This window comes from Mastomys coucha, unplaced genomic scaffold (genome assembly GCF_008632895.1).
Source record: "Mastomys coucha isolate ucsf_1 unplaced genomic scaffold, UCSF_Mcou_1 pScaffold8, whole genome shotgun sequence".
NCBI lineage: Eukaryota > Metazoa > Chordata > Mammalia > Rodentia > Muridae > Mastomys > Mastomys coucha.
In genome coordinates, this window is record NW_022196914.1 from 26,411,296 (window position 1) to 26,423,812 (window position 12,517).

At 41.1% G+C, this 12,517-nt stretch overlaps 1 protein-coding gene across 6 annotated transcripts in view; it reads left to right on the forward strand.

The window, feature by feature from the left end:
- Window positions 1-12,517, forward strand: part of Ctnnd2 (catenin delta 2) — an 851,684-nt gene that overhangs the window by 639,127 nt on the left and 200,040 nt on the right. The window lies entirely within an intron of this gene.

Here is a 12,517-nt window from a genome sequence, read left to right on the forward strand (position 1 = left end):
TAGTTCATATTGTTGTTCGTCGTAAGGGGCTGCAAACCCTTCAGCTCCTTGGGTCCTTTCTCTAGCTCTTTCATTGGGAACCCTGTGCTCAGTCCTATGGATGGCTGTGAGCCTCTACTTCTGTATCAGTTGTGTACTATCAGAGCCTCTCAGGAGACAGCTATATCAGGCTTCTGTCAGCTAGCACTTGCTGGCATCCACAATAGTGTCTGGGTTTGATGATTGAATATGGAAAAGATTCCCATGTGGAACAGTCTCTTGATTGTCCTTTCTTCAGTTTCTGCTTCATAGTTTATCTCTGCAACTCCTTAGAAGGGTATTTTATACCCCCTCCTAAGAAAGAATGAAGCATCCACACTTTGGTATTCCTTCTTCTTGAGTTTCTTGTGGTTTGTGGATTGTATTTTGGGTATTCTGAGTTTGTGGGCTAATATCCACTTATCAGAGAGTGTATACCATGTGTGTTCCTTTGAAATTGGGTTACCTCATTCAGGATGATATTCTCTAGATCCATCCATTTCCCAACTGAGGAATACTGAATGGCTGAGAAACACCTAAAGAAATGTTCAACATCCTTAGTCATCAGGGAAATGCACATCAAAACAACCCTGAGATTCCACCTCACACCAATCAGAATGGGTAGGATAAAAAACTCAGGTGACAGCAGGTGCTGGTGAGGTTGTGGAGAAAAAGGAACACTTCTTCATTGCTGGTGGAATTGCAAGCTGGTACAACCACTCTGGAAATTAGTTGGGCGGTTCCTTAGGAAATTGGACATAGTATTACCAGAGGACCCAGCTATACCACTCCGGGGCATATACCCAGAAGATGCTCCAACATGTAATAAGGACACATGCTCCACTATGTTCATAGCACCCTTATTTATAATAGTCAGAAACTGGAAACAACCCAAATGTCCCTCAACAGAGGAATGGATACAGAAAATGTGGTACATGTACACAATGGAGTACTACTCAGCTATTAAAAACAATGAATTTATGAAATTTCACTGGCATTTTCTAATGACTGAGTACCATCAAAACACACATAGGTTGATCATATTCAGTCATTAGAATCCAGTTAAGTATAGCTGAGACATTCTTAGTCCTTAAGTCATCACTAAAATTCTATGATCTTACCTCAGTCTTTGTTATTTGCTTTAGAAGTGGTTGGGTATCATATAGTACCCACAGGCCATCATTAGAGTAACATTTACATAGCTAGTAAACGGACAAGGCATCCAAGCTATTGGCAATAAGCCATATGTTCTGGTTTTGTAAGTGCACTAAGCATATTGTACTTCTAGTGTTAATTATTGAGTAAAACACTCCATGCATGCTCAAAGTCCCATGGTTATATTACTGAATATCAAAGAATTGTTTGAAAGTTCATCTGGCTGCCTTTCCACTTTCGTAGAATTTGGGGTTTTTGGATTTAATAGTAGTAGCTTGTAAAGTAATGATGACTTAAGGACTGAGAATGTCTTGGAATAATTGGGCAGAGCAACCGTTAACCATTAGCTCTTATCCCTCACTTTGTAAGTATGCAGTCTTAACTTGCTGCTGTTCTAATGACATACATGTTCCCAGTGTGGGATTCCACATCGCACTGAAGTCCTCTCATCTTCATTATGCTCACTGCTGCTGTAGGTGATGTTTGGATTCTGGTTCATTAAAGTACCCCTGTAAGCAAGTATTTGACAAATGAATTGCATATGCGACTCTCCAAAAGATCTCTTAATTATCCACTGTACCATTGCATTGACCTTCTGTCTCAGGTCTGAAATGTTCCTATGTCCCTGATGAAGTATGTGAAAAATGCATAGTTCAAGCTACAGGATCAGCACACAAGTTTGAGTCAAGACTCCCAGTCGCAGTTCATTTCTTTGTTTCCTTCCTTCGTGGAGTTGTTGAATCTCTTCATTGTTCTCTACTAAGTTTAAACTAGACCTGAATTGGTTCATTCTTTTTTTTTCCTTTCGTCTTTGTCTTCTTCTGTACCCCTTACTTGTTTGACCTTTACTTGATTGCTGGCTCTATTTACTCTTCATTTTTCTATAAGTAGAGAGTTTTCCTTGTGGAAATAATTATTGGCAAGGGTTGGAGTGTTATTAAAGTAATGTTTCACACTAAAGTCAGATGGGTCAGGCAAGGTAAAGTGGTCATTATCAGCGTTTTATGATTTCGAGGACCATTTTTGAGGTGAGTTACATAACTGAACATATTCCCTGCCACTATGGTTATGCAAACCTATCTTTATTTTCATGGCTTATGTGTAAGCTGGCTGTGCCCAAAAGAAAAGGATTCAGTATGTGTGTTGGAAAAAAGAAGATTGATGCATAAAGTAGATTGCTACAGAATGCACAAAGCCAGGAGGATGGGAACCATGCTGAATGCCTCCTGCAAATGCTGCGCCTATCATTTCATGCTTAGAAAAGATTTGCAATTTAAGTCAACTTTGTATTGGCTCTAACACAAAACCGTGATCTGAAAGCCACCTCAGTATCATTCATCCCATTACCAAAGAGGCAGTGTGAAAGGTTGAAATGACTGATGACTTAAGGAGGTAAAAAATCCAAGGGCCCCATGCTCCTGCTGGCATTTGAGGTGGACTTGAGAGCAGCTGTAGCTTTCCCTGGCCACTTTTGGGAGATTTTGGAGACTATCATTTTAAGCCCAAACAGAGATAGAAATGTCTCCCTGAGCTCTGTTCAGAAAGATGTAAACCATACATCCTTAGAAGGTCAAGAAGATTCCACTTGTGGTGAAGCTCGTGCTGCAGGGAGGAGGTAGTGCTTGGCATCCAGATGGAGACCTCTTCTTACTCCACTTACTCCACAGCAAGCCTGTCCCTCACTGCGGCCAAAGCTTTCTTCACTTCTCTCCCTGAAAAGAACACTGCCTTTGGAAAGTCAGTGAATCAATTATGAGCAGTCAAAGGTCATTGTTGATGTTCTCTGCATTCCCAGCCCCAAGTAGTGGGAGTTAGCATTGCAGGGTGCTGTTAATGAAATGGCAGTACTTTGGCCACAGTACCATCCCACAGAAGAGAATGGGAAGGAGACATGTTATGATGACAGGCCTGTGCAGACATGAGTGCCAGGAGCACAGAGCCTTCTGAGTTTCTCCAATATCAGAGACAAGGGCACCAGGAAGCTGCAGGATTCAGCTGATTTCTGTTTAGTCATCACAAACCAACCTCCCCTCTGCCTAAGGAAAAGGAAAAGGAAGTGAGTTAAATGTATCTGAGAGAGCATTAGAGACAAATTTTCAGCTTCAGCAACTGGCCCATGGTCATATCCCAAGGTAGGCTTCAAAGTGTTGATTCTCTTGGCTCCCAAAGAGCTTGAAGAGTTCAGTATTTTAGTACAGTAACCCAGTTTAACCTGAAGGTCACTGAACCCTCCATTTCTCCCTTTCTTTATTCTTGTTCACTTTCCTTGGAGGCACTTGTTTCTACTTGAGGCACTTGAGATCTAGTGGTCTCTTTGGTATAGTAAGCCTGCTTGTGTGTGTTCAAGAACTTCATCCCTTCCATTCATCTCTCAAGCTCTTTAGAGTATACAGGTGTTAGTTGTTTTGCTAAACCATGTTAGCTAGCTAACTCTTTATTTAGAACTCACTGCCAGGGTGAAGCCCTGCTATGACTGACCAGTTCCTGGGCATTATTGAATACTAAATATGTGAAGACAGATCTTGACAAGTGTGTCCACATTTTATAAACTTACTAGAGGAACAGCGAAGAAGCCAGTGTCTATAGATGGCAGAGGGGAATGGAAGAGATGCTTGCTTCACTTCCTTTGCTCCAAGATGCCTCCACATCTCCTTTTTGGGATGAGGTCAAGTGGCCATGTGTGAATTAAATAAACCTGTGCTTTTCAGTTCTGCAGGAAGCATGATACAGAATCCATCAAGGACTCATGACATAGTGTGTTATAGGAGTCCCTTTAGGTTAAGGGAATTATTTCTGTCTCATCCTTCATTCTGCCTCTGAGCTCATACGTGGGAATAAAATACATTGGAAAAAGTTAGAGGAACAGGAGAAGGGGGTTCTTTAGCATCCATATATATTCATATACTAGGATGTGCAAAATTGTAAGATGATTAATTTAGTGATTTTTATGAAATCTACTTATTAAGTCTTAGAAGCAGCTTATGTGTTTAACAGCAGAGAAATTAGTAAAAAAAAAATGGTGGGAAACACACAATAGAGTTTTATTCCTCAGTAAAGAACATGTTATTCACAGGAAATCAGGTGCAACTGGAGATTATCATATGAAGGAAACTTCATCAGGTCCAGAAAGAAAATTATCACCTTTTCTCTTACGTGAAAATCATAGAATTTATATAGATACATAAAATTGAATATGTATATATGACAGAAAAATAGAAGTGAATTCTCTAGGGAACAAAAGGGACTCACAATACAGGGAAGGATGAGCCAAAGTGTGACATGTCATATTCCTTACACATTTTTATGAAATGTCCATATGAAATGCATTACCGTGTGCATGGTGGATACACCAACTAAAAACAGATACCAGAGGAGCCAAAAGGCAAACAATAGAAGGCTACAATAAAGCAATCATCTTGCAGTCCTAAAATTACTTATTGAATAAATCTTGAAAAACTGTTGGAACAATAATAAAATGTTAAAAATGTGCCTGCAGCACACAACCATATATGTCGGAAAACAACTGCCCAGTCATGCTGCTGCCTTGTCTGACAAGCAGCATAGATTTTGTCGGCGCCTAGTAGACCTGGGAATACATAATTTTCCTCATATGCAATTATTATGATGAGGTAATGATCAGCATCGCATTTAACCCTAGTTGAAGTTATTCTCTGCTGTACATCACTCACAATGCTGGGGACCAAACGAACCAATTAGAAATGTTGCATGTCCTCTGGGCTTGACTAATGTAAGGTTTTTCTCTCTCTAAATGTGGAAATAATCAACATAAATTGGGAAATGCACAACTGGAGTTTTAGGAATGCTTCACAAATCACAACAAAACAATGTTTACTGAAGCATAAAACTTGGTTAGTAAGTGTTATATTGGTTTAAAGCAAGCGTCCTTGGGAGCATCACTCCTCCAACCATAGAAGTTATTCTCTTTATGCTGTGGGCACCCAAATGGTCCTTCCTTTTCTTTAAGAAAACCAGACACTGACTCACCCTTACCAGTGATTTCTTTTCCTTTATTGTTTTTTTAAATTGCCATACAAAGGAATGAGTTTCACTACAGCATTTTCATATATAATTTGTTATGGCATAGACCACATTCTTATTCATCCTTCCCCACACTGTTTCCCACTCCTTCACCTTCTTCTCTTTTTATTTTATTTTAAATACATTGTTTTGCATGAATGTATGTCTGCGTGATGATGTCAGATCCAACTGAGGTGACAGACAGTTGTGAGCTGCCTTTGGGTGCTGGGAATCGAACCTGGGTCCTTTGGAGGAACAACCAGTGCTCTTAACCAATGAGCATCTCTCTAGCTCCACCTTCTTTTTTAATTTTATTTATTTCCTTCCCATAAATAGTTCCCCTTTCTTTCACATTATGTATTCTATTACCTGCTCTGTCTCTCCCTACTCCTTAAGATCTCTGCCTCTCTTCTCATGGTACCCTATTTGACTTTATGACCTAAATGTGCTCATTCTCTGTCTCTCTCTGTCTCTGTGTCTCTCTCTGTTTCTGTCTCTGTCTCTCACATACACACACACACACACACACACACACACACACACACACACACACACACAAATTTAAGTCCTGAATATGAAACAAAACATAAAATATTTGGTTTGTAACTTTTCCCCCATGATTTCTGTGATTATTGATTCCCTCCTGTCTACTCCATACATTGTATCACAAAAACCCCACACATTTGGTGGCATCAGGGTCTTGTTCCTCAGATCTAATTAATACATAGCAGCCTAACTTACAGCATCTGTTCCTGGACCTCAATACTCTTCTCTCTAGTGTTTTACTGTCATACATATTCCTAAAAATGGGCATTCGGGAGATGTAATTAACAAAGAATCAGTTTTAAAGTCTATGATATAATTGAACTACACTGGATGTGAAAATTAAGGTAGAAAGTTATTTTTTCTTAGGAATATCTCATAAACTTAATTTCATCTATAATATTATAAGATTCTGTGAAGGCATGTGCTGATATATTTAGTTGTGCGCTTCTTTTAAAAGTCTTTCTTGGTGCTGAACACTTCCAGTTGAAATTGTGACCTTCTCCAGTGCTGAAATATTACCTTTTTAAAAAAACCTAATTCCCATGGCTTCCTTTCTCTGTCTTCTGTGTAATTAGTCAGATTTTGACCCTCAAGTTATTTTTTTCTTATGTAATTTGTAGACCTTTGCCATTTCTAGTACATCATCTCTGAATAGCTTGTCCTGCCTAACATGTACTTGTAGCCTTGGTTTTCCTCCTTTGTGTGAGCCTCAGGGAGGAGGGTCACTGAGTAGGATATGATCTCAGTATCATTAGTCTGAGAATGTGCTTTCTCATCTTCAGAGCCTCTGTTTATGTTTTCCTCATAATGCTATTGAAGAATTTCCTTAAGGATGTTCCACAGTGTGAACTGACTCACTCCTCCCTAGTGTTCTATCTTCTGTGTGGGCATGATTTTCGCACCAGCTTTGTAGGCATTCTTTGGCTATGGCAATGACCCTAGACTTGCTAGCCTTTAAGACAGAAAGAAGCTGATGTTTACTGAGCTCCATACACACCAATGAAGCATATTAGCTGTGCGGTGAACTTTTTACTCAAGGTGGACTAGTAGCCTACACTGTGGTGAATAGCCTTCAAGTGTCTCTGTTAGGTCTGCTTTTCTTTAAAACTGAATTTTAGCTAGGGAGGCTTTTTAGCACACCCTTATGCAATCTTATTTAACTAATTAATTTATTTTTCTGAAGTTCTTTAGAATTCTCACATCTGTGTAAACTGTTCTGGCTTACACATTCCTGCCTGTGAGTATTCCTTGAACTACTGCAGCTGTGATGAAGCAGGGACTAGGCCATAATTTCTATCCAAATCCTTCATGGTTTCTCATTTCCTATCTCTTTTCCATATGCCACATGCCTACTTTCTGTGAAAATCTTCCTAAAGGTCTACCAGCACAGCCAGACATGGGAATAGAGACCCCTGTATTGACTCTAGTCCTAATTGGCTCACTCTACATCCTGACTAGTCCACTGAACTCCCTCTGAGCCCTCACTGGCTCCCCACACAGCCCAGCTAGTCCACTGAACTTTCTCAGAGCCTTTACTGGCTCCCCAAATAGCCTAGCTAGTCCACTGAACTCTCTCTGAGCCCTCATTGGCTCCCCACACAGCACAGCTAGTCCACTGAACTCTCTCTGAGCCCTTTCTGGCTCCCCACACAGCCCAGCTAGTCCACTGAACTCTCTCTGTATGCTTGTTGCTCATGTGGAATGAGATTTCTCATCAGTTGGATTTCATCTTTACATTCTCTTTTCTCTTTCTAATTCTATGAGGTCCCTAACAAATAACATCTTCCCTGCATGAGTTCCAAACAGTTTGGCAGATAAAACAAAGTAGCAATATTAGTGAATATTATCCCTCTTCCTGCAAGAAGCCAGGTTGGAGGTGCTACTCAGGGCATAACATCTAATTGAGCGTACTAATTCAAGAGATGTCCGGGCTGAAAATTAATTAGCCAGAGTGCACAAGGGTCATTTGAAATAAGAAAACACATTTTCACCAGCACCTTCTGGGCTATTAACATTTTGTTTGTTTGTTTGTTTGTTTGCTTGCTTGTTTTTAGGGTTGCTGTGGATTGAAGCCACACTCCATTACACTCTACCATTGACCTACATCCCTAGCTTGAGGCTCTTTTTATTTTACCCAGTCTTTTTCACCCACTAAGGGTGGGTAGGAACTAAGTAGTTTGTCATGATAGCCCTTCTTCCATTTTAGGCCTTTGCAGGAGAGGGTCACTTATAATTCTGGCCAAACAGTTCATACATCACATTGAGAGTCACTGAAATGGGTTAGAAGAACAAGACTTTAAATCAAATTCAGAGCCACCATGTTCTTGGGATTCAAAATTAAACCCAATTTCATTTCTTATTCCAAACCATTTCAACCTGTGTTGTCCAGCACCAAGAATTATTGCCTCTGCCAGAAGAGAACGTGAAAGCTCAGAGATGCAAACAGTGTGTCCCAGAAGGACTGGGCAACAGTGCAGAGATAGCAGATTCCCAGGAAGAAGTTAAAATCCAAGGGGGAAACCTGCTCAGGTTGAAATTCAAAGACATTAAAGTTTTAAAAAATGAACTTTTGTTGTTTGTGCTAAGGGGCTGCAGACCCTTCAGCTCCTTGGGTCCTTTCTCTAACTCCTTCACTGGGGACCCTGTACTCAGTCCAATGGATGGCTGTGAGCCTCTACTTCTATATTAGCCGGGTACTGTCAGAGCTCAGAGCTCCCAGGGACTAAAACTTCAACCAAAGAGTACACATGGGGGGACTTATGGCTCCAGCAGCATGTGTATAGCAGAAGATGGCCAAGTCGGTCATCAATGGGAGGAGAGCACCTAGGCCACGTGAAGATTCTGTGCCCCAGTGTAGGGGAATGCCAGGGCCAGAAAGTGGGAGAGGGTGGGTAGTGAGCAGGGGGAGGGGGAGGGAACAGGGAACAGTTTTAGTTTTGGGTTTATTTTATTTTATTTTATTTCTTATTTTACCTTATTTTTCTTTTTTCTTTTGGAGGGGAACCTGGGAAAGGAGATATTGTAAATAAAGAAAACATCTAATAAAAAAATTAAAACAAAAAAATGAAGTTTAAAATACCAATCTCTTGCTGTTGTGTGTTCTAGATCAAATCGAATGGGAGTGTAATCACAGTTAAGAGGCAAAAATGAGGATATCTCTGATGGATTATCATTCTGTTCGCTAGAAAGTCTAGACAAAGGATATTCTTGAAGTTAAGTTGGAGAAACAATACCAATGTGATTTCACTTGGCTTCAGGGATCTATTAATCAGAAATCTTAAATTTAATCAGCAGATCCCGTGTTCATAAATCTTGTGCAGTAGTAGTCAAACCAGGCAATAAACCAAACCAATAGATCTAGTACCATGAAGAGCTGCCCTGGAAAATCAAGTGAACTGTCTTCCTGAGGTCAGAAAGGGTTGTTATGTACAACGAAGCTCTGACTGGTAAAATGAAGCCTGCATGTAGTGATGTGTTAAAGAAGAGGGGAGTTCCGTTCTCTCACTTACACTCTGAGGGAGTGTTTCAGAATGATGGTGCAGCTCAATCTCTTGGAGTCTTCAGACTCATGTTTCTTCACAGCTGTGACTCCCCTATCCCAACAGTATGTCTCTTTTTCTGATGACCAAGATTATTCCTCAGGGAGTAAGAGATTCCGATGTAAAATTTACAAGAGTTATAGTTTATATCATGGTAAGACTAGGCTATTGGTATTTGTATCTAGACAAGTCAATCTTATGTCCTTTCTCTATTAACTGAAACATAAAGATATCACATGTAAACAAATATCATTGATGGTACACTTACTGTTACTGATCCTTTACCAACCTAAAAACACTATAGAGGTCTATCAAAATTCTTTGTATGGGCTGGCTGGATGGCTGAGTTTTTGCCCTGCAAAGATGAAGACATGAGTTTGGATCCCCAGAACACAGATCAGTACAAGCCTGCAATTCTGCCACTGGCCAGATAAAGATGCAGGATCATCCAGTCCAATCAGTGGTGAGATCTGGGCTCACTGAGAGACCCAGTCTCAAAACAAAATATCAAGGTAAAGAAATCATTGAGAAAGACAACCAATATCAACATCTGATGCACACAGACACACACACACACACACACACACACACACACACAGAGAGAGAGAGAGAGAGAGAGAGACAGAGAGAGAGAGAGACAGAGAGGCAGAGAGACAGAGAGACAGAGACAGAGAGAGACAGAGAGAGAGAGGAGAGAGAGAGACAGAGACAGAGACACAGGAGAGAGGAGAGAGAGAGGAAACAGAGAGGAAGAGGGAGAGTTTTTATGTCCTTAAGCTAACATTAGGTGATCATCATCATCCATTCTACATATTCCTGAAACATCTGAGGTTACCTTCACGATTCATACAATATTCATCTCCAGGATCAGTAGTGCTGGAGACCTAAGTTGAACCTTCTCCTACATGCATGTGCCAGACATGCTAGAATCTTAAAAAGCTTCACAGGAAACCATTGTTGAGCACTGTTGGTTCTCATTGGCTCAACAACCTTCAAATGTACTGTGCATTTCTGCTCCCAGAATGCTCCTGTGCTCCTCAATGCATTGGTGCTCCTTGGCCTGACAATGCCTGATTTCTATCCCTACTTTGCAACTCAGGCGTTATAAGTTAATTAGATACACTTTTCTCTAATTATATCTGAGAGTTTGCTCTATTTGCTTTACAATTATCACAAAAATTATCATTTAACTAGTGTTAACAAACACAGCATAGAAATCCCCACCGGATGTTAGAGATGAGGGGGCAAATCATACACCGTCAATATCCCTTGCGCAACACCTGGTTTCCTTCCTAACAGATGTTTTCATTCTATACTTAGAATAAGGCATCCAGAACAAATTTCCTTCATCCTGTGTCTTAGAAGACGAAATCAGTCTGGCAGAATGGGAGCTTCAGTTTTGCTCATTCTGTGCCAGGTTTGCTTAGTGACTCGCTTCTCTAGTGGACTGCATTCTCATTGATGTCATGATTGGCATTATATGCTGGTAACTATCAGTCATGTGTCCTCAAAGAAGTGTTCAGGGAAAGGGTCTCAGGGAAGTGACTTCTTAGCACAGGCACTGTCCTCTAGGAACTCAAGAAACAGGAAGTTGGTCTCAGGCTTGATCTTGCTGTTCTGCATTTCTTTGCCATTTTCTCACAGTTCAGTCAAGGTGTAGTGGACAATAAAGAAAAATGGGAGATGTGAGCCCTATCCTCAAGGAGTGGTCAGTTGAGAGGAATGGATCCATTTCCATAAGATAAAGATTGAAAAAAGAGAGAGAAGCTTAGAGCAGGAAATGTCACCAGTCAGTTGACTGGAGACTCTTTACCTACCTCTAATATATATTGTGGATAGGCAAGAAGCTCTCCAAGAGCTACATCTACATTTTAGTAACTTGTGTTTTCCCCAGTGTCTGACAGTAGCAAGTAGCAGCAGCAAGCTAGAAGCAACAGCAGGAGCTGCCGTCTAGTCTTGCGGTCATAGTTCTAGCTGTGGGTATCCAAATCCTTAGTCTCTGTTGATGGCCAGTGTTAATATCTCTCAGGCCTGGGGTCTTCAAGCCTTGCCTCTACAGACTCACCATCTCTCTAGAGCATCTCTAGTGACTTTATCTTGCAGATTCTCCTCTCTGGCTCCTTGTTACATTTTACCAGCTCTCCAGAATCCCTCTTGCTCTTTCTGCTTCTACTTCCTTTCTCCAAGCTCAGCTCCGGTTGTTAATAACTGCTGCCAGGATGATTTGAGCCCTTGACCCTGTCAGGAAAGCATTCAGGAGCTGAGATAACTGAATGGCTCATCAGGAACTAGATATTGGCTTAGGCAAAAATCAATTAAGTTCAAGCTTGGAGGAGCCTTCTGTTAGATCATTGAGTTGTCTGGGGAAGCAGCTCCACACTGAGACCACCAGGTGAATTTGGACCTGAAATCTATGTGGGAGACTTTCTGCTCTCAGCAGTATTTCCCCATGTTTTATATTGGAAATCCAGAACCCAGAGCAAACAGTTTGAGAGCCCAGTACCGAATACCAGAAACGGGGCCCTAACTGCTGGACACCTTTGAAGCCCTTGGACCTTTCATCTGTCAAGATCAGTTGTGGGATAAACATTCTGGGCTGTTTAGAAGGCACTGGTGTTGTAGGAAGTAGTATCAGAAGGCCATCACCTCAAGTTCAGGTAGCACCCCCAGGATCTTGAACTGTCAGGATGTAAGGAGGCATGCACATCTCCTGTGAGATCAAGCTGGTACCTGTATTGAAATGAATCTGGCACTCATTCTACTCAAGACCATTTGAGATAAGCCTTTATTGACCAGATATGACAACACATGGAAGGTAGCAAGAGAGTGCCTCTCAACCAATTCATGGAGTCAATTAAGCAGCTTGCTTACATACCTGGATAAGGAGTATTTCCACCAGTCATACCTATTGTTTAGACAACCTTTGATTCTGGACCAATCATAGTCATGAAGGCTTACAAAGCAGTCATAATTTTACTAACAGTGATAATTGTCTCTCCTCCAAGGGAAGCACTCTCCCTATGGGCAAAGTAAAAATGACTCACCAAAACGTGTGATTGAGTAAGTCTAGTTCCAACTGTTCACTACCCTCCCGGCAGTAAGTGTGCTATCAGGAGCTAGAGGAGTCAGGGCGATCTTTGCATGGCTGTCTCAGGGAATCTGCAGAATGTTCCAGATGGCTGGTGCTAAGGGCAGTCTGCCTGATGTTAGACTGAGTCTTT